The sequence below is a fragment of the Hyla sarda genome, chromosome 3, assembly GCF_029499605.1.
Source record: "Hyla sarda isolate aHylSar1 chromosome 3, aHylSar1.hap1, whole genome shotgun sequence".
In the NCBI taxonomy this organism is placed as follows: domain Eukaryota; kingdom Metazoa; phylum Chordata; class Amphibia; order Anura; family Hylidae; genus Hyla; species Hyla sarda.
The window spans coordinates 218035795-218059183 of NC_079191.1; the positions used below are offsets into that span (position 1 = coordinate 218035795).

A 23389-nucleotide genomic window follows, 5' to 3' on the forward strand; every position below is an offset into this window, starting at 1 on the left:
AACTAGTTTATGAACATGTTCTTAAGATTAATCAATGATTATTTTTATATTATATCATGCTTGACCCACTCTCTGCCCAATACACAGGGTGTTAAACTTCTACTGCTTTGATGCAGGAATGTTGCCCTATATAAATACAGGCTACTTTAATGTTAGTTGGGCTAGATCATGGTTGGTGAAGTTGTGTGGGAAAAATAGTATGGAAAAACACTTTTTTTTTTTCTTAGAAGGGAGATCACAAAAAATAGGCTACATGGCTTGCAATGTACTGCTTTTTATGGATCTCTGCCGCCAGCATCTGCAAGAGAGGGCATATAGTGCTAACTATGGGAAACAAACGGACCTCCAAGGGCTCCTTCTTGAGCCTACCTCTGGGGACCTCCATTGTCAACTTCTTCTCCCCATTGGCCAATGAATGACAGGCGGAGGGGAGTGAAGCCAGACTGCCTGAGGGCCCACTAGAGCCTCATCCAAAGCTTCAGGGCATTCTGTCCTTCTAATCTCTTGATTTGGTGTTGAAGACAACTTGCCATTATGATATACAAGTGGAGCAGTCTGAGGTGGATTTTTTGTCTTCTAAGGTGTGGTACCCTGAATTATTTCATATGTTTGTACAGCATTAGTTGATGACTTGCACACCGCTTTCATACAGAAGACCACCAGACAATTGCTGCACTTCCAAAGAGACTATCAGGAGAACTGATATTACAGGAACAATATCTAGATTCGGGGCCTGCTGGAGGGGATTTGCCAGGATTATTTCCTACCCACTTTCACGGATGAAATTGTCAGGGCCCATCGTGCCCTTCAGCATCCGAGTTATAATCCTTCCAGAACCAGGGACGTCATGTGCCGGATCCACTATTTCTCTGTGAAAAAGGGTAAAATGAAAAAGGCAGTCCTCTCCGGGAGATTGATTTCCATGGGGAAAAGTTGCAGCTGTTTCTCGATCTCTCCAGACACACCCTCTGTCTAAAGGCCTTGATCAAACCATTGCTTGCTGTTCTGCAGTCCCACAATATCCTGTACTACTGGAGTTTTCCATTTGTGCTGTATGCGCATCATCAGGATAGGAAGGCTAAACTTCACTTGCCTGTAAACCTTTCAAGATTTCTGCAAACATTTGACCTGCCTCACATGCCTCTGCCCTTCTTCTTTGTAATTGTATGGACCCATAGAATAAAGACAATGGCCCATATTTATCAATCAGCCTGAAACCCTAATTGTCTGTTTTTCCCATAGCAACAAATTACAGCTCAACTTTCACTTTACAAGAGCTCATTAGGATTTGAAAGTTGAGCTGGGATTGGTTGCTATGGGAAAAAACAGACAATTAGGGTTTCAGGCTGATTGATAAATCTGAGCAAATGTGTAATTTTTACCGAAAAGTGCACTGCCTAGGAACAGAAGCCCTTAAAAGTTACAAAATGGCAAGGAGGAGGAAAAAACAAAAGTGCAAAAATAAAAAATATCTTATTATTTGTATTGTATTGTATTGTTGCAGGGGGACAGTCATTGCGCCGCTTAAGTGCCATGAACAGTATTGATCAAGGCACTTAAGGGGTTAATGATGCATATCGTTTTTTGAAAAACTTTTGACATGTCCTAGAGACGTCAAAAGTTTTGATCCGTCAGGTCTGAGTGTTCAGTCCCCAACCAATTGTTAGAACGAGCGGAGAGAAAAGTACATAGACATACATTGTTGATTTACTCTTCACAAAAAATCTATGCCTAAATTTTGGTTCATTTTGGCACATTTTGTTGCATTTTATGCCAAGTTAGGCCACAAGCCACACCTTCTTGTTTCATGAGCCATGAAAAGTTATGTAAATATATAATAAATGTTTCTTTAATAAAAGTGTGCCAATATGTGCCAAGTTCAGGACTCAAAGTCTACGTAAAACTCCAAAACATGTACAATTTGTAATAAAAAGGTGAATTTTAGAGATGTAGTTTGTCTACTGCAAAGAATAACTGAAAAAAAGCCATAGAAATATTTACTAAAGTTATGAGAAAAAAAATCAGAACTGTATAATAATGCAAGAATTTTTTGCCGATTTTTCTGCATTTTTTTTTTTTTTTTTGTGTGTGCACAAAATTTGGATGTGGCTTTACTGTGAATATGCTGTGTATGTGCTTTTTAGTTGTGTAGCATATTTTCTTGTCTTGTTTTGTCATACTTTTTGTGTGAAGGAAGATACAATTCAGATGTAATGTTCACACTTGGTGATGAAGTATTTTCTATGATGTTGGGTTCCAGCATATGTGCTTTATTACCTTCTATATATACTTACATTATGATAAAGTTTTGTAGTCCTTAACACATCACCCACGTACTGCTTTCATTGTGCTCTTGATGACCATGTGCTATGACTAAGAAACCCTGGAGACAGACCACACCGTCAGACATTTCTTTCTTCTTCTTCTTCCAGTAACCATGGCAACGAAAAGCAAGTTCACTGCTAAGGCTGATAAGGTTTCAAAATAACATTAGGTAACTAAAGGTGCGATTGTACATTCACTTTCACTCTGCAACTTTATTGATGATATATTAAGATTTGTGATCTTCTTAATCAAAGCATCAAGTATTGTTTAACATATTAAATATATTTGTATAGATAGTGATAGATATATATAGATAGATAGATATATGATAGTGACAAGTATCATCTTGAGTTGAATTTCATAAATATGAAGGGTGTTCAGATCACGTTAGTCATCTACGTTTGCTATGTACTTAAAAGCTCCTGATGTATACTTCCGATATACAGTTTCTCACATAAGTACATCCCTCACATTTTTATGTGACAACACTGAAGAAATGACGCTCTGCTACAATGTAAAGTACTAAGTGCAAAGCCTGTATAACAGTGTTTAATGTCACTGTTCCAGCACTGCCTTAAAGGGGTACTCTGGTGGAAAACCTTTTTTTTTTTTTTTTTTTTTTTTTTTATGAATTGGTGCCAGAAAGTTAAACAGATATGTAAATTACTTCTATTAAAAAAATCTCAATCCTTTCAGTACTTTTTAGCAGCTGTTTGCTACAGAGGAAAATCTTAATTTTTAAAATGTCTTTTTTCTCTTGTCCACAGTGCTCCCTGCTGACACCTGATGCCCGTATCAGGAACTGTCCAGAGCAGGAGAAAATCCCCATAGCAAACCTATGCTGCTCTGGACAGTTCCTGACACGGACAGAGGTGTCAGCAGAGAGCACTGTGGACGACACAAAAAAAGAAATTCAAAAAGTAAAGAATTTCCTCTGTAGCATACAGCTGCTAAAAAGTACTAAAAGCATTACGTTTTTTAATAGAAGTAATTTACAAATCTGTTTCACTTTCTAGCACCAGTTCATTTAAAAAAAAAAAAAAAAAGATTTTTCCACCGGAGTACCCCTTTAAGTCTTTTGGGCACAGAGTTTACCAGTTTCACAGGTTGCCACTGGAGTCCTCTTGCACTCCTCCATGACAATATCCATGACAACATCAACACTGGTGGATGTTAGAAACCTTGAGCTCCCCCACCTTCTGTTTGAGGATACTCCACGGAAGCTCAATTGGGTTTAGGTCTGGAGATATGCTTGGCCACTCCATCACCTTTACCTTCAGCTTCTTTAGCAAGTTAGTGGTCATCTTTAATGTGTGTTTAGGGTCATTACCCTGTTGAAATACTGCCCTGTGGCCCAGTCTCCGAAGAGAGGGGATCATGTCCTGCTTCAGTATATCACCGTACATCTTGGCAACCTCAGACCATGACACTGCCACCAGTACTGGAAGGATTAAGATTTTTTTAATAGAAGTAATTTACAAATATGTTTAACTTTCTGCCACCAGTTGATTTAAAAGAAAAAAGGTTTTCACCGGAGTACCCCTTTAACGTTTTCTGGTGTGGATGTAAGTCTTGAACGTTACTAATAGGGACATTTCTATGTCTTAGAGCAGTGTTTCCCTACCAAAGAGCCTCCATCAGTTGCAGAACTACAACTCCCAGCATCTGTCCGGGCATGTAGTTTTGCAACTGCTGGAGGCTCCTTGGTTGGGAAACACTGTCTTAGAGGAACATTGTTTTCCCTTAAGGTCTAACTTGTTGTGGTTTCTGCATATCTGTTGGAGCCTGTGAAAATAATCTGGTTGAGACATATTGTCAATTTTAGACTGGGTGATCTATTTGAGGGTATTGATATCTAAAATTCCTACATTATATTGACAGGATTCACAGTCAGAATATACTACAAGCAAAACTTAAAGGCCCTAAATTAGAGATACACCAATTGTTTCATGTTATGCCGAGGCTGTCTAGCTATTTGCCATTGTCTGCATATTATACTAGATCTATGCTTTCCATCTATACGTAGCTCAATATACTGTTACACTGTTTGAATAACCCCTGATCTTGTTGTATTATTTATTATTTTCTGTATATGGAAATCCCCTGACGAACCGCTGTATATTATTAGATACATGGGGAAATGCGTAGGGATATACAGGTGTTCATCATTGGAGAGTTATACTGTGTTTTTTCGTTAATGCAACTGGTGCTTTGAATATTATGTTGCTACAAGGTTTTTAAGACTATAGTAAATTTTGAAATTAGCTTCTTAAGTGTTGTTTATGGTTTAGTAAATTGAAGCTATCGATACGTGGTGTCGAATTGTCAGTGATAGTGTAAGGCTATGTTCACACTACGGAATGTCTGCACGGAAAATCTCTGTGTGGACATTCTGCAAACTGCGGGTGTCGGCATAATATACTGGCGCTAGGACCGCTCAGGAATGCTCCTTCTTATAGACGGCATTCCGTGCGGAGTCCGCAGAAAGAATTAACATGTTTATTCTTTCTGTTGACACAGAAAACGGAAATTCTGTGCCGGAGACATGTGGAACAGAAATTCCACCGTGTGGACAGCGCAGCAGAATCTCGTTGAATTCAACGGAACTCTGCTGCAGCAGAATTTCTGTGCCGAATTCCAATGCGGAATCCGGCACGGAAATTCTGACGTCTGAACATGGCCTTACGCCTCCTTAATTTGGAATTGCAGGAAGGTCCACCTCAAACCCTGTTGAAATCATAGAAAACTATTAAAATGGCAGCTGGTTGGTACCAAGTATACCACACATGTTTTTTCTTGGTGAGCTTTACAATTTGAGCATGTCTTTTGTGGCTGAATATGGCATCATGTAATGTATTGCTTTACACAGAGTACAACTTTATCTAGGCATCATTTCAACAATATGCTTTGTCTTATATGCTAACATACTTTTTGAGGCTTGTAAGTCTTTGCCAAGACAAATCAATTCAACAGCTTTTGTGTCCTTCTTGTCTTTAGTATTCTACAGTGAAATTTGGACTAAAACAAATTGTGATCCTTTGCCAGAGAGAATAATTATATTTGCCAGGCAGGCCTTTTGTTATTCAACTAGCACAAGAAGACCAAGGAACAGTTTTTCAAATTTGGACAGCATAGGCAATTTTCCTACACCTTTTTTTTTATTTTTTTTTTATAGTAAATATCTTGTATTGAACTTATTATAAAAAATAAAAAAAAAACATCAAAATGTATACATTTCTCAATGCTATGTTACAGCATACATTTAAAATAAATTGGCAGAAAGACAATAAGTATGTAAACAGTGTTCAGATCATGTTAGTGACCTAGGTCTACCTCATACCCTGGTAAAAGCTCCGAGGTGTACACCTCTCAAAAAGAGATGCAATATATATATATATATATATATATATATATATATATATACAGTACAGACCAAAAGTTTGGACACACCTTCTCATTCAAAGAGTTTTCTTTATTTTCATGACTATGAAAATTGTAGATTCACACTGAAGGCATCAAAACTATGAATTAACACATGTGGAATTATAGACATAACAAAAGAGTGTGAAACAACTGAAAATATGTCATATTCTAGGTTCTTCAAAGTAGCCACCTTTTGCTTTGATTACTGCTTTGCACACTCTTGGCATTCTCTTGATGAGCTACAAGAGGTAGTCACCTGAAATGGTCTTCCAACAGTCTTGAAGGAGTTCCAAGAGATGCTTAGCACTTGTTGGCCCTTTTGCCTTCATTGGGATCAGGTCTGGTGACTGTGGAGGCCAGGTCATCTGGCGCAGCACCCCATCCCTCTCCTTCTTGGTCAAATAGCCCTTACACAGCCTGGAGTTGTGTCTGGGGTCATTGTCCTGTTGAAAAATAAATGATGGTCCAACTAAACGCAAACCGGATGGAATAGCATGCCGCTGCAAGATGCTGTGGTAGCCATGCTGGTTCAGTATGCCTTCAATTTTGAATAAATCCCCAACAGTGTCACCAGCAAAGCACCCCCACACCATCACACCTCCTCCTCCATGCCTCATGGTGAGAACAAGGCATGTAGAGTCCATCCGTTCACCTTTTCTGCGTCGCACAAAGACACAGTGGTTGGAACCAAAGATCTCAAATTTGGACTCATCAGACCAAAGCACAAATTTCCACTGGTCTAATGTCCATCCCTTGTGTTCTTTAGCCCAAACAAGTCTCTTCTGCTTGTTGCCTGTCCTTAGCAGTGGTTTCCTAGCAGATATTCTACCATGAAGGCCTGATTCACACAGTCTCCTCTTAACAGTTGTTCTAGAGATGTGTCTGCTGCTAGAACTCTGTGTGGCATAGACCTGGTCTCTAATCTGAGCTGCTGTTAACCTACGATTTCTGAGGCTGGTGACTCGGATGAACTTTTCCTCAGAGGTGACTCTTGGTCTTCCTTTCCTGGGGCGGTCCGCATGTGAGCCAGTTTCTTTGTAGTTCTTGATGTTTTTTGTGACTGCACTTGGGGACACTTTCCACCTAGAGTATTACATATTTTCAGTAGTTTCACACTTTTTTGTTATGTATATAATTCCACATGTGTTAATTCATAGTTTTGATGCTTTCAGTGTGAACCTACAATTTTCATAGTCATGAAAATAAAGAAAACTATTTGAATGAGAAGGTGTGTCCAAATTTTTGGTTTGTACTGTATATCACAAAGTTATTTAGTTTCTACCTCTGGAAGGCACTGATCAACAGATCCAAAAAACATGGAGTGAATTTGTCAACAGATTTAGAACCTTTTCTGGTGTAGAAATGGCGCAGAAATGGCAGAGAAATGTCTGTTGCACATAAATTTTAGCGACTATTGGCTGAAGTGATTTTGACTAAAATGACTTAGGTACACACTTTTGCTTTTTTACTTTGCAGTGGTTGCTGATTTAGAAAGTGCAGCTTTTCCAAAAAAGTTGCAAGTTTGATACAGTGCCCCCAGTTACACTACAAGGATACACCAGCCCATACCTGCCTTAAAAAAACGGTCTGTAGACAGTATTTTAAAACTGTTGCCGCACAGTTTTTACCCAACAGGTTAACCTCTTAAGGACAATGGACGTAAATGTATGTCCTGATGCATTGGTACTTAACACACCAGGACATACATTTACGTCCTGTTTATGAAGCACGCACCGGACTGATGCTTGCATCATGCACGGCAGGTCCCGGCTGCGATCGCAATTATATCCACCATTAACCCCTCAGATGCCGTGATCAATACAGATCACAGCATCTGCGGCAATGCGGGTATTTGAATGGATGATTGGATCTCCTGCGGCACTGCCGCAGGGATCCGATCATCCAACATGATGGCAGGAGGTCCCCTTATCTGCTCTGGCTGTCATCCCGGGGTCTTCTCCTCTGGTCTGACATCGAGCAGACCAGAGAAGAAGATCGCTGATAATACTGGTCAGTGCTATGCCTATGCATAGCACTTTTCAGTATCTGCAATCTAAGGATTTCTATAAATAGTCCCCAATGGGACTATACAAGTGTAAAAAAAAATTGTAAAAAAAAAAACAATTGAAAAAAACAATGTGAAAAAGCCCCTCTCCCAACAAAAATTTTAATGGCCCATTTTTCCTATTTTATCCCAAAAAGCGTAAAATATCAAAATATGATGCTAATTATCTCGTACTGTGAACGGCGTAAACATAAAATAAAAGTCCAAAATTGCTGCTTTTTTGTCACATTTTATTCCAAATTTTTCTTTTATAAAAAGCGAAAAATTTGAAAGTTGTAGGTGGTCAAAATAGGGCAATTTTAAACATACTAATTTTGTTTTAAAAAAAGTTGGAGATAATAGAAAAGCATGTAACCATGGTATCATTTTAATTGTATTGATCCACAGAATAAAGAAAACATGTCATTTTTACTGTAAATTGTACAGTGTGAAAACAAAACCTTCCAAAATGTGCTAAATTGTGGTTTTCTTTTCAATTTCAATTTTTATGATAAAATGAGTGGTCATTACAAAGTACAATTGGTCACACAAAATACAAGCCCTTATATGGGTCTGTTGATGGAAATATAAAAGAGTTATGAATTTTAGAAGGCGAGGAGGAAACGAAAATGCAAAAATAAAATTGGTCTGGTCCTTAACCACTTAACCCCTTAAGGACCAAGGACGTACCGGTACGTCCTTGGTCCTGCTCTTCTGATATAACGCGGGGTTACACAGTAACCCCGCGTCATATCATGGCGGGCCCGGCGTCATAGTGAAGCCGGGACCCGCCTCTAATAGCGCGCAGCGCCGATCGCGGCGCCGCGCGCTATTAACCCTTTAGCCGCGCGCTCAAAGCTGAGCCGTGCGGCTAAAAGTGAAAGTGAAAGTTCCCGGCTAGCTCAGTCGGGCTGTTCGGGATAGCCGCGGCTAATCGCGGCATCCCGAACAGCTGACAGGACAGCGGGAGGGCCCCTTCCTGCCTCCTCGCTGTCCGATCGCCGAATGACTGCTCAGTGCCTGAGATCCAGGCATGAGCAGTCATCCGGCAGAATCGTTGATCACTGGTTTCTTATGAGAAACCAGTGATCAACATAGAAGATCAGTGTGTGCAGTGTTATAGGTCCCTATGGGACCTATAACACTGCAAAAAAAAAGTGAAAAAAAAAAGTGAATAAAGATCATTTAACTCCTCCCCTATTAAAAGTTTGAATCACCCCCCTTTTCCAATAAAAAAAAAAACACAGTGTAAATAAAAATAAAAATAAACATATGTGGTATCACCGCGTGCGGAAATGTCCGAATTATAAAAATATATAATTAATTAAACTGCTCGGTCAATGGCGTGCGCGCAAAAAAATTCCAAAGTCCAAAATAGTGCATTTTTGGTCACTTTTTATATAATTTAAAAATGAATAAAAAGTGATCAATAAGTCCTATCAATGCAAAAATGGTACCGTTAAAAACTTCAGATCACGGCGCAAAAAATGAGCCCTCATACCGCCCCATACACGGAAAAATAAAAAAGTTATAGGGGTCAGAAGATGACAATTTTAAACGTATTAATTTTCCTGCATGTAGTTATGATTTTTTCCAGAAGTCCGACAAAATCAAACCTATATAAGTAGGGTATCATTTTAATCGTATGAACCTACAGAATACATATCAGGTGTCATTTTTACCGAAAAATGTACTACGTAGAAACGGAAGCCCCCAAAAGTTACAAAACAGCGTTTTTTTTCAATTTTGTCGCACAATGATTTTTTTCCCCGCTTCACCATAGATTTTTGGGCAAAATGACCGATGTCATTACAAAGTAGAATTGGTGGCGCAAAAAATAAGCCATCATATGGATTTTTAGGTGTAAATTTGAAAGAGTTATGATTTTTTAAAGGCAAGGAGCAAAAAACGAAAATGCAAAAACGGAAAAACCTCCGGTCCTTAAGGGGTTAAGGACCAAGCGTTTTTTTCATTTTTGCACTTTCGTTTTTTCCTCCTTACATTTTAAAAATCATAACCCTTTCAACTTTGCACCTAAAAATCCATATGATGGCTTATTTTTTGCGCCACCAATTCTACTTTGTAATGACATCTGTCATTTTACCCGAAAAGCTACAGCAAAATGGGAAAAAAATCATTGTGTGACAAAATGTAAGAAAAAACTTTTTGTAACTTTTGGGGCTTACGTTTCTACGCAGTACATTGTTCGGTATAAATGACATCTTATCTTTATTCCGTAGGTACATATGATTAAAATGATACCCTACTTATATAGGTTTGATTTTGTCGTACTTCTGAAAGAAATCATAATTGTTAGACTCACCGCAGACGGCAGGTACCCAGGGAGTAGCAGATCCGTAGTTCCATGGTAGTCTGGAGCGGGTGATCTAGTGGATCCGCTGGACCTGTGTGGCAGATGACGCGGGCCATGCCAGGGAGCGGAGTCTAAGGTGCCGCTGATTTTCACCAGAGCCCGAGGCAAAGCAGGTTGGACTTGCTGCGGCAGACGACACCCAGGTCGCTACCCCTGGCACGACTTGACCACACAGGCAGCTGAGGTGAAGCGTGGCACCGAAGGAATAGGCAGGACGTAGTCAGGCTGGCAAGAGGTCAGGGCAGGCGGCACAGGAGCGTAGTCAGTAGGGTAGCAGAGGGTCAATAGGCTGGCAGCTAGAAACACGGTTGGGTCACGGAATACAAAGGTCTGGTACGCTGCAAGGAAACACTAAGACTGCTTTCTCTAAGGTGCAAGGCAAACAAAGATCCGGCAAGGGTACTAGGGAGGTGCTAAAACTTATAATAATGGTGCAGGTGTTAATACTAATTACGGGCGCACTGGCCCTTTAAATTTCAAAGCTCTGGCGCCCACGGTAGTAGGCGGGGGCACGCGTGTCGGAGCTGAGAGAGGCTGGGTTCACACTATGTTTTCTCCCATACGGGAGCGCATACGGCAGGGGGGAGATAAAAGCTTGCGCTCCCGTATGTCATTCATTTCAATGAGCCGACCGGAGTGAAACGTTCGGTCCGGTCGGCTCATTTTTGCGCCGTATGCGCTTTTACAACCGGACCTAAAACCGTGGTTGACCACAGTTTTAGGTCCGGTTGTAAAAGCGCATACGGCGCAAAAATGAGCCGACCGGACCGAACGTTTCACTCCGGTCGGCTCATTGAAATGAATGACATACGGGAGCGCATACGGTGACATACGGGAGCGCGAGCTTTTAGCTCCCCCCTGCCGTATGCGCTAGCGTATGGGAGAAAACGTAGTGTGAACCCAGCTAGACAGAAGCCGGGGACGGAGGTGAGTGACGGGCTGGGACTCGCATGCGAATCCCAGCCCCACCAGGAGCCGAGATACAGGGAGAGATGCGCTCACGGCCGGTATATCCGGCCGGAGCGCTGTTTATTACAATAACTACATGCAGGAAAATGTATACGTTTAAAATTGTCCTCTTCTGACCCCTATAACTTTTTCATTTTTCCACATACGGGGCGGTATGGCTCATATATGGCTGAAGTTTTTATTGATACCATTTTTGTTTTGATCAGACTTTTTAGCTTTTTATCAATTTTTTTATGGTATAAAAAGTGACCAAAAATATGCTATTTTGAAATGTAGAAATGTTTTGCGCGTACGCCATTGACCATGCGGTTTAATTAATGATATATCTTTATAGTTTGGACAGTTTTCTTTTTTTTTACAGGTTTTTTTTTATGGGAAATGGGGGGTGATTCAAACTTTTAAGGAAGGGGTTAAATTACATTTATTCACTCCTTTTTTTTTACACTTTTTTTTTTTTTGCAATGTTATAGCTCCCATAAGGGAATATAACATTGCACACACTGATTGCAGGCACTGTTCAATGCTATGCAATAACATTACATTGATCAGTGTTATCTGCGCTTGATTGCTCAAGCCTGGATCTCAGGCATTTGAGCAATCAAACACCAATTGGACAGTGTGGAGCCAGGTAGGGAGCCTCCTGCTGTCCTCTCAGCTGTTCAGGACGCAGCAATTTCATCACGGCGGTCCCGAACAGCTCGGCTGAGCTGCCGGTATTGATTTCTCCTGTTTTAGATGCCATGATCAACTTTGATTGTAACATCTAAAGGGTTAATACCGGACATCAGCCCAATCGGCGATGTCACAGCGAATAAGAATGTTGTGGATTTTACCTGCAGATCTGTGCAGGTAAATTTTACAGCGAAATTTTGTACCTGTCAAGTGGATGAGATGTTATAATGCTATGCTGCAGACTTTTTTTCTGAGGAAATTGATTTGATGTGTAGATTTCAAAATCTGGCTTGTATGGACCCATTTTAACACTGAAAGAACAGTAAAATACAACTTTTGGGCCTCTGTCAAAAGCAATAGGGCATCCAGGTATGTGAAATAATTTTACAGACTCTGTCACAACAAAATGGTGGGAATTTTTTTCATTAAGGTAAAGTTGCATCAGGAAGACCTTGACATAGATGTTCACTCGTCAGCGAGATGTTCGTTAATCCATTACTGTGGTGAAACGTTGCTTCGAGGACAAGGTTATGTGTAATGGCGACATGCTCTGCTTTTAGTACATGTTCAGCATTTTATTGTTCTGTGCATCATTAAGCACCTTACCAGCTGTTTACATATTTTTACACTCTGATAATTGTGCTTACTACTACTGGACTTTAGTCTATTGCAGAGTAGGGATTAGGTTCCTGTGATACAGGGGTCGCCCTTTCTAGGGCGAGTGCCCCAGCTATGCATCAAACAGCTAGGGAATAGTTTACTATATAGGGCGAGATTCTAGGAATTATCCACTGATTCCCCTAGAGGGCAATATTAGGTAGTTTAGGAATAGTGGGGGGAATTTATCATTGTAAATAGAGCTTTTTTTTGTCTATTTTTGAACGCAAATATTTGCGCAAAAGTTTTTTTGCATCTTTTTTCCCCACCCACAAAATCTGATAGAATTCTTCATATCCATGTCTACGGTTAAGTTTACCATAGAGCACTTTCTACTGTAGAATCGAATTTATTAACTGCGTTTTTGTTGTTTTTTTTTTTTTTTTTTAAATGTGCAAAAGCACTTTTCTTGCGCAAATATACACCACCTTGGAGGACACGTACCAAAGTGTCAGAAAGCATCTCAGAAAGTGAAATTATTTTGGGACAGTTAGGACTACTGCTCCCATCATGGATAGACTCTGTCCGTGATGGAAGTTATAGTTCAGAGGGGCAGGTCGCAGCAGGTCATTCTCCAGAGACCCGCTGTGATCCGCATTTATTAACTGTAAAAGCCGGCGGCACATGCGGCTACACGGAGCTCCCGGCAGGGAATACTATATACAGCTGTCATCATTCATAATCCCCGCCGCCGGGAGACGAGAGCTCTGATTGGTAAAAAGCTATTCACCAATCAGAGCTCCTGTCTCCCGGCGGTGGGGATTATGAATTGAGAGCTGGATATAGGAGTCGGCGGGGAGCACAGCGGAGCCGCATGTGATGCCGGCTTGTTAACTTAATGCGGATCTCAGCGGGCCTCTGGAGAATGACCTGCTGCGATCTGCCCCTCAGCCCCTGGACTATAACTCCCATCATGGACAGAGTCTGTCCCATGATGGAATTAGTTGTAGTACTGCAGTGCTGAGGGATGGCACTTGCTGCGGGACTTTTAGGACTACTACTCCCATCATGGACATACTCTGATTGGTGAAAAGCTATTCATCATTCAGAGCTCCCATCTCCCGGCGGGGATTATGAATTATAAGAGCTGTATATAGGAGTCGGCGGGGAGATCAGTGGAGCCACCGGCTTGTTAACTTGATAAATGCGGATCGCAGCAGGTCTCTGGAGAATGACCTGCTGTGATCTGCCCCTCTGCCCTTGGACTACTACTCCCATCATGGGACAGAGTCTGTCCCATGATGGGAGTAGTTGTAGTACCGCAGCGCTGAGGGATGGCACTTGCTTATCCCCCGGCTGTGGGACTTTTAGGACTACTACTCCCATCATGGACATACTTTGTCCATGATGGGAGTTATAGTCCAGAGGCTTAGGTGCAGATCGCAGCAGGTCATTCTCCAGAGACCTGTTGCGATCCGCATTTATTAAGTTAACAAGCCGGCGGCACATGCGGCTACACTGCGCTCCCCGCCAGCTCCCGGCGGGGGATTACTGTATATGCTGTCACAATTCATAATCCCCGCCGCCAGGAGACCGGAGCTCTGATTGGTGAATAGCTATTCACCAATCAGAACTCCCGTCTCCCGTCGGCGGGGATTATGAATTATGACAGTGTATACAGGAGCCTGGAGCCGGCGGGAGTGCAGTGGAGCCGCATGTGCCGCCGGCTTGTTAACTTAATAAATGCAGATCGCAGCGGGTCTCTGGATAATTTCCTGCTGCGATCTGCACCTCAGCCCCTAGACCAGTGATGGCGAACCTTTTTGAGCCTGAGTGCCCAAACCGTAATGCACGCCAACTTTTTTTCCCTCAAAGTGCCAGCACAGCAATTAAATCAGAATTTACACATTAGGTGCAGTATAGTTCCCCCACATTAGGTACAGTATAGTTCTCCACATTAGGTACAGTTTAGTTCCCCACATTAGGTAGGCAGTATAGTTCCCCGCACATTAGGGTCAGCAGTATAGTTCCCCCACATTGGGTGTAGTATAGTTCCCCACATTAGGTTGGCAGTATAGTTCCCCCACATTGGGTGCAGTATAGTTCACCCACATTAGGTGCAGTATAGTTCCCCGCACATTAGGATTGGCAGTATAGTTCCCCCACATTGGGTGCAGTATAGTTCCCCCACATTAGGGTTGGCAGTATAGTTCCCCTCACAAGGTTGGCAGTATAATTCACCCCACAAGGTTGGCAGTATAATTCTCCCCACAAGGTTGGCAGTATAATTCTCCCCACAAGGTTAGCAGTATAATTCTCCCCACAAGGTTGGCAGTATAATTCTCCCCACAAGGTTGGCAGTATAATTCCCCCCACAAGGTTGGCAGAATAGTTTCCGCCACAAGGTTGGCAGTATAGTTCCCTTCTAAAGGTTGGTAGTATAGTTCCCCCCACAAGGTTGGCAGTATAATTCTCCCCACAAGGTTGGCAGTATAATTCCCCCCACAAGGTTGGCAGTATAGTTCCCCCCACAAGGTTGGCAGTATAATTCTCCCCACAAGGTTGGCAGTATAATTCCCCCCACAAGGTTGGCAGTATAATTCCCCCCCCCCCCCCCCCAAGGTTGGCAGTATAATTCCCCCCACAAGGTTGGCAGTATAATTCCCCCCCACACACACACACAAGGTTGGCAGTATAATTCCCCCCACAAGGTTGGCAGTATAGTTCTTCCCACAAGGTTGGCAGTATAATTCCCCCCACAAGGTTGGCAGTAAAGTTCCCCCACATTAGGAAGACAGAGTTCCCCCACATTAGGCAGGCAGTGTTCCCCCCACATTAGGCAGGCAGTGTTACCCCACATTAGGCAGGCAGTGTTCCCCCACATTAGGCAGACATAGTTCCCCCACATTAGGCAGGCAGTGTTACCCCACATTAGACAGGCAGTGTTCCCCCACAGACATACAGCCTCCAGCCATATACAGTGCATGGCTGGAGGCTGTATGTCTGTGTTGGAATACCGAAGATGACGTCCCGCTGGTCACTTACCATGCGCGCGTCTTCCTTGGTCCTCCCCGATGCTCCGCTCTTCTCTGCTTTACGGGTGCACGCACGGGACGTCAGTGACGTGATGTCCCTGCGTGCTCTACGTCCTGGCGGTCCCTGCGTTTTTAAAGCTGACGCGGGACCGCAGAGAGGTAACCGGGACATCCTTGTGTCCCGAAATGACCTTTCGGGACACAGGGATGTCCGGAATGTGACGGGGGCCTGTGGCCGCGTGCCCACAGAGGGGGCATGCGTGCCATAGGTTCGCCATCACTGCCCTAGACTACAACTTCCATCATGGACAGAGTCTGTCTATGATGGGAGTAGTAGTCCTAAAAGTCCCGCAGCCGGACGATGTGCCATCCCTCAGCACTGCGTACTAAAACTACTCCCATCATGGGTCAGACTCTGTCCCATGATGGGAGTAGTAGTCAAAGGGTAGAGGGGCAGATCGAAAGGGGGTCTCACTCCTTAGACCCACTGTGACCTTTACAGCTCTGCCCCTAGTGATGACATCATTAGGGGGCGGAGCTACACAGTCTAGGCGTTTTGCATAAAGGGAACAGAGCCTTTCTGGCAGTGTGTTCCCAAACAGGGAGACTCCAGCTGTTGCTTAACTACAGCCCCCCATGATGGGAGTTGTAGTTTAGCAACAATTGGATGCTCCCTGTTCAGGAACATGCTGCATTATGTGCGCTCTCCCCAGGGGAGAACGCAAAAAAAAATGTACCGGTGTTAGCCCCAAATTTACTGGCGTTAGCCCCAAAATCAGTTAGCGCTAACCTCCAATTATTACCCCAGTACTCACTGCCACAAGGGTGCCGGGAAGAGCTGGTACCAACAGGCCAGGAGCATAAAAAATGTGCTCATGGGCCTAGGCAGTAACAGGCTGGCGTTATTTAGACTGGGGAGGGCCAGTAACAATGGTCTTCGCCCACCCTGGTAATGTCAGGCTGTTGCTGCTTGGTTGGTATCTGGCTGATACTGAGAAAATGGGGGAACCACAGACTTTTTTTTTTATTTATAAAAAAAAAAAAAAACACATAGGGTTCCCCCTATTTTCAGTATCAGCCGGATACCAACTAAGCAGCAACAGCCTGACGTTACCAGGGTGGGCAAGGACCATTGTTATTGGCCCTCCCCAGCCTAAATAACGCCAGCCTGTTACCACCTAGGCCCAAGAGCGCCATTTTTGATGCTCCGGGCCTGTTGGTACCAGCACTTCCCTGCACCCCTGTGGCGATGGGTACCAAGGTAATAATTGGAGGTTAGCGCTAGCTGTTTTTGGGGCTAACGCTAAGCCCCGCCTTAGTAATGGATTCCGTCTATAAGACAGCTTCCACTACTAACACTGAAAATTCAATTCTAAAAAACACGACACATTGAAAAACATTTTTTATTTAAAAAACACTCCCCCAAAGCCCTTGTTAACCATTTTATTGAAATTAAAAAAAGACGCTGGTCATCATCGCAGTCCACTGAATCTGACGTAGTCCCCCACATTCACATATCTAAAATTAGAAGAAAAAAAACCAAAAACAATAAAACTACAACACAGTTTCTGTCATTTCTACACTCAAAATTACTGGTATGAAATTTTTGATTTAAACTGGACTCTCGCCCCTTTGAAAAATATCATGTAAAGCAGACAATATACGTGGACACGCCCACTTTTACAAAACTGACGTGAACAGTGTAAACAGCGGCGCAAATCTCTTTGAAAACGTGGTTGATGCTTTTCGTGCTAAAATTTTGGCGTGAAATAGATTTTTTTTGGGTGCAAAATTCTTTGAGAATCTCCCCCTCTGTGTACTTTCTAAAGATTTATGATTTTACCATTGTGCAGAGTTTTGTTCGGCACACACTGCATCTCCGGCACTTCTAGCTATGTGATCAGTGTACCGTGGGAGGTAGAGAAGGAGTGCACGGTAGAGCTAGGGGGCGTTTCTATGTTTGCACAAAATTTATCAAAGAAGTGCACAACCTTTGTCAATTTTGAGCAAGAGTGTAAATTAGACAAGCAGTGTAAAGGGGTAGATCTGTGTCTACAATAGACACCTATTGATAAATCTCCCCCAGTGTGCACATTTATCTGTCCTTAATTAACTATTGTTTACTACTTGTAAGTTATCCCACTTGTTCTGACTCCAGCACATGCCGAAATCTACGGGGTTGTGAGTAGCCCTTGTGGCATCTGTTATACAGCTGTCTTTAGGCTTATTATGGGATCATACTGTATGTGCTGATTTTAACACACACACTAAGGTGTGTTGGTATTCTTGTGCAAGACTGCTATGTATAGTTGATATACTACCCTATTACAACATATCTTTATGTAATACTGTCCATAATATATCGTCCCCTGATGATTGTATTATTACTGATGCATGAAACGTATAGGGACACTTAGGGACAGGCTCCGGTGTGAGGCCACCCTTTTGAGAGTGAACAACACTTGTCAAGATGGGGGAGAGAGAGGAAGAGCTAGGGATAGAATCCCACCCCCGCACCCCTTCATGCAAGTAGAAAATTAACAATAAAGATATTCAAAGAAGAGGCTTCCTTTCCCTTTAACATTCAGGCATTCAGGACATAAGTTGTTGGTACATACAGTCTACTAATGATGCCTATTTTGCTGCGTAAAAAGCTTTGTGCTAGTTGAAATTCGTTAGCTGCATAGTCCTAAAGGGGTACTCCGATGGAAAAAAATATTTTCAAATCAACTGGTACTAGAAAGTTAAACAGATTTGTAAATTACTTCTATTAAAATGTTTTATCCTTCCAGTACTTATCAGCTGCTGTATGCTTCAGAGGAAGTTGTATTGTGCTTTTCTGTCTGACCACAGTGTTCTCTGCTGACACCTCTGTCCATGTCAGGAACTGTCCAGAACAGGAGAGGTTTGCTATGGGATTTGCTCCTACTCTGGACAGTTCCTGACATGGACAGAGGTAGCACTAGTTGATTTACAAAAATTATTTTCCACCGGAGTACCACTTTAACCCCTTAAGGTAAAAATGGTAAAAATGACGTATGTTCTTTATTCTGAGGGTCAATACGATTAAAATGATACCCATTATTACATACTTTTATATTATTGTTGCGCTTAAAAAAAATCACAAACTTTTTAACCAAATTAGTACGTTTATAATCCCTTTATTTTGATGACCTCTAACTTTTTTATTTTTCCGTATAAGCGGCGGTATGGGGGCTCATTTTTTGCGCCATGATCTGTACTTTTTTTTGATACCACATTTGCATATAAAAAAATTTTAATAAATGTTTTATATATTTTTTTTTAATAAAATGTATTAAAAAAGTAGGAATTTTGGACTTTTTTTTTTTCGTTCACGCCGTTCACCGTACGGGATCATTAACATTTTATTTTAATAGTTCGGACATTTACGCACGCGGCGATACCAAATATGTCTATAAAAAAATGTTTACGCTTTTTGGGGGTAAAATAGGAAAAAACGGACGTTTTACTTTTTTATTGGGGGAGGGGATTTTTCACTTTTTTTTTACTTTTACTTTTAAATTTTTTAACATTTTTTTTTTACACTTGAATAGTCCCCATAGGGGACTATTCATAGCAATACCATGATTGCTAATACTGATCTGTTCTATGTATAGGACATAGAACAGATCAATGTTTTCGGTCATCTCCTGCTCTGGTCTGCTCGATCACAGACCAGAGCAGGAGACGCCGGGAGCCGGACGGAGGAAGGAGAGGGGACCGCCGTGCGGCGTTATGAATGATCCGATCCCCGCAGCAGCGCTGCGGGCGATCCGATCATTCATTCAAATCGCGCACTGCCGTAGATGCCGGGATCTGTATTTATCCCGGCACCTGAGGGGTTAATGGCGGACGCCCGCGAGATCGCGGGTGTCGGCCATTGCCGGCGGGTCCCTGGCTGCGATCAGCAGCCGGGATCAGCCGCGCATGACACGGGCATCGCTCCGATGCCCGCGGTTATGCACAGGACGTAAATGTACGTCCTGGTGCGTTAAGTACCACCTCACCAGGACGTACATTTACGTCCTGCGTCCTTAAGGGGTTAACGCATACTTGGGATAGTCATACGGCTATCCTTTATATATGATAGGGCCAGGGAATATTCATAGTATTCAGAATATTGTGCAGACTTGAGAGGCTCAATGGTTCTTCTCTTACACATTCTATGTTTCTAGGATTGTTATTGGCCCTCCCCAGCCTAAATAACGCCAGCCTGTTACCACCTAGGCCCAAGAGCGCCATTTTTGATGCTCCGGGCCTGTTGGTACCAGCACTTCCCGGCACCCCTGTGGCGATGGGTACCAAGGTAATAATTGGAGGTTAGCGCTAGCTGTTTTTGGGGCTAACGCTAAGCCCCGCCTTAGTAATGGATTCCGTCTATAAGACAGCTTCCACTACTAACCCTGAAAATTCAATTCTAAAAAACACGACACATTGAAAAACATTTTTTATTTAAAAAACACTCCCCCAAAGCCCTTGTTAACCATTTTATTGAAATTAAAAAAAGACGCTGGTCATCATCGCAGTCCACTGAATCTGACGTAGTCCCCCACATTCACATATCTAAAATTAGAAGAAAAAAAACCAAAAACAATAAAACTACAACACAGTTTCTGTGATTTCTACACTCAAAATTACTGGTATGAAATTTTTGATTTAAACTGGACTCTCGCCCCTTTGAAAATATCATGTAAAGCAGACAATATACGTGGACACGCCCACTTTTACAAAACTGACGTGAACAGTGTAAACAGCGGCGCAAATCTCTTTGAAAACGTGGTTGATGCTTTTCGTGCTAAAATTTTGGCGTGAAATAGATTTTTTTTTGGTGCAAAATTCTTTGAGAATCTCCCCCAAAATTCTATGTTTCTAGGATAGAATATATAAATGCTGTACGAATCATGCAAATGCCTTATCAATCATGTCTGGCTCTGTAGCCATGATTTTTTTATTTTCTTTTTCAGGAAACATGTACTAAATGTGGCTGCGTTTGTCACGTTGGTTAGCTTTTGGTGTTGGTACAGGTTGCTCTTACTGAAATGATTGCTTATTTTGTACCATACACAATATGTGGTTGTGTTCACGTAGGGCTGGGCGGTATACTGGTTCATACCAAAATTTTTGTCCTGCACGATATGAATTTTAACCCATACCGCAATACCAGTTTGGCTCCTCCCCCTCGGGAATTAATGAATTATCAGCCCAGCTCTGCGCTGTCCCCACATCGGGGAGCTAATCATATGTGACCCGTGAACGCTGTTCTGCCCCCCCCCCCCATTAATTATCAGTCCAGTGCTGCGCTGTCCCCATCGGGGAAAATACTCACATATCATCCGCAAGCGCTGCCCTCCTCGTCCTCCTGTTTGTTGCGGGCCGCCGGTGATGACACTCTATACTGTGCGCTGTATCCCTATGCCCGGGCTGCAAAAAATATACAAAATAAACTTTGACTCCCCTCCCGTTGGTCCGCTACCGGCCTCACCTGCTTCCTGGGGATGGGAACATCGGACAGCCATCAGCCTATCACCGGCCGCAGCGATGTTCCGCCTCGGCCAGTGATAGGTTGAGCCCACTGTCATGTAAGAAGCCAGCTGGCTTCTTACATGACAGTGGGCTCAGCCTATCACTGGCCGAGGCGGAACATCACTGCGGCCGGTGATAGGCTGACTGCTCTCCGACCTTCCCGTCCCCAGGAAGAGCATAAGGCCAACGTAGGAACGTGCGTTAAAGTTTATTTTGTTTACCTTTTGCAGCCCTGGCATAGGGATACAGCGTACAGTATAGGGTGTCAGTGCCGGCGGCCCGCAACAAACAGGAGGACGAGCGCTTGCGGTTGATATGTGAGGATGTACCCCAATGGGGAAAGCGCAGCGCTGGGCTGATAATACATTTTTTTTTGGGGGGGGGGGGGGGGGGAATACCGTTATATACCGTGGAACCGCCATAAGTTACAAAAATACCATGATACACACATTTGGTCATGCCGCCCAGCCCTATGTTCGCGTTCTGGTTATGCATTCCTGTATAGTTAAAGATACTTATTCACATTAGATAAAGATTGGCCACAGTTTGGCCAAACAATTGTACATCAGATCACTTCATACAAGCCAGACATAGAAATGCTGATCACACATTTAGAGTTTTTTTTTATGGTGTACACATTTTAAGGTGATTAAGAGGCTAAGAAATCCAACATGAACAAACACCTTTTCAGCAGACAGTGGTTAAATAGGTTGTTTGGGAAATTATTTTTACAGTTCAATATTCCCAGGGAGGGGTAAAAACAATTAAAAATAAAAATAAAAAAAACACACACACCTTCCTCTTTCTCTCGCCATCATTCCAACAGTGCCTGGTCCCACTGCACAGCATTTCAGATCTCTGTCTTGACACAAGGAAGTGGCCACTCACTGAACATAATGAACCCCCTAAGTAACTGATAATCGCAAGACTCATAAGCGTGCATAAGGACCAGTTGCTGGTAGAATAGCAGCGGTGCTTGAGGATGGGGGCGGGTGAGTATGCATTTTTTATTGCCTTGGGGGCACCTAGAGGCTAGTATCTTGGCATAAATCTTGATTTCTAAATTTCTAAGAGACATAGGTTGAATTTTGCTACAAACAATTGAGTCCTTCCTGGGCTTAGGCAAGACAGAGATATGGGCCATTAAGGTCTTTTTGGGAAAGGAGCCTTTGCACACCATTGAAGACAGTCAAAAGGAGTAAGAGCAAAACAGAAGTGAATAGTCTGTAAAACTTGGAGGTATACCTGTCGGGTCCAGATACTTTACCTGTCTTGACATCCTTGATGACAGCAAAAAGTTCCTCCTTGCTTATGTCTCATTTCAATTCCTCCACTGCATCCAAGGGATACGATGGATAGCCATGTACCAGTTAATCTTAATCCTTAATCTGTAGGAGACAAGGTAGCATATTACCTTTCAGAGAATATAGCATAGTAGCATAGTAATCTCTATAAAGGAACGCAATGTCCTTGGTAGCAAATACTTTGTTCACAGTAGGCGTGGACATAGAAGAAATAAAGCTCTGTTGGAGACGCAAATGCAATTCTCTGGAGAGCAAACGCCCACTTATATCGTCAAATTCATAATATTTAGCTCTAATTATTCCTGGAATCAAGCAGGCTGCCTATCCAGAATATGGAGCAGTTTTTGGCAGGTAGGAGAGCAAGCGTACGGGAACAAGTAAGGGAACAAGCATACTAACTCCAGTGGCGAGACCTGTGAGAGATGAAAACCTCATGAATAACCACCTTTAGGGCTTCCCATTTGATTTGTGCAAGGGTGAGGTGAGCAGAGTGGGCTGCCCTCTTCAGAGGCACATAACTGGTTAATCAACAAATCCTCATTTAACCTCCAGAAGAAGTCCCTGTGGTGAGCAGGGTCAAAGTTGAGGGACCCCCCCCCCCCCCAGAGTGGGGCTTGGTTAGACCACCAAATAGACCCCACCCTTGCAGTAAATGAAATATTCAGAAGTCAGTGAGATACACAGAGGAATTATGGACAGGGGGAATAGAAAGTATAATCCTTAGAGCTAGGGTGTAGAGTCTTCCACAAGTCCATGAGGTACAGCTTATGAAAATATTTCTGGATGTTCCCTATTGCCAAGTAAGAAAGAGGGACGACTTACCAGAGGAAGTATCAAGGGAGGGATCCATGGTGACATTAAGAGGTAGCAAATTTCCCCAGGTGGGGAATACCATGCTTGGCAAAGAGGGTCTGCCCCTGACTGGGAAAGTACACAGCTGCTAGGACCATCGGGTGATCTTGCCAACAAACCTGCATTTAAAAAGAAACTTCACCTTCTGCAAGAGTAGAAAGGGCAACGGGCAAAATAAATATCATCATCTGCAACCGTAGAAAAGGCAGTGGTTAAAATCTTTATGAAAAGCAATTGACACTCCCTTAGA

The 23389-nt window shown here is 42.7% G+C and overlaps 1 protein-coding gene across 7 annotated transcripts in view; it reads left to right on the forward strand.

Annotated features, from left to right (window-relative positions):
- Positions 1–23389, forward strand: part of ANKRD6 (ankyrin repeat domain 6) — a 186334-nt gene that overhangs the window by 39851 nt on the left and 123094 nt on the right. The window contains exon 2 of one of the 7 annotated variants that reach the window (XM_056566103.1): positions 2433–2504. The exons of 5 other annotated variants lie outside the window; for them this stretch is intronic. The gene's annotated coding sequence lies outside the window, so the exon portion shown is untranslated. The remainder of the gene's footprint in view (positions 1–2432; positions 2505–23389) is intronic. One more of the 7 variants, XM_056566101.1, reaches the window with a different exon arrangement.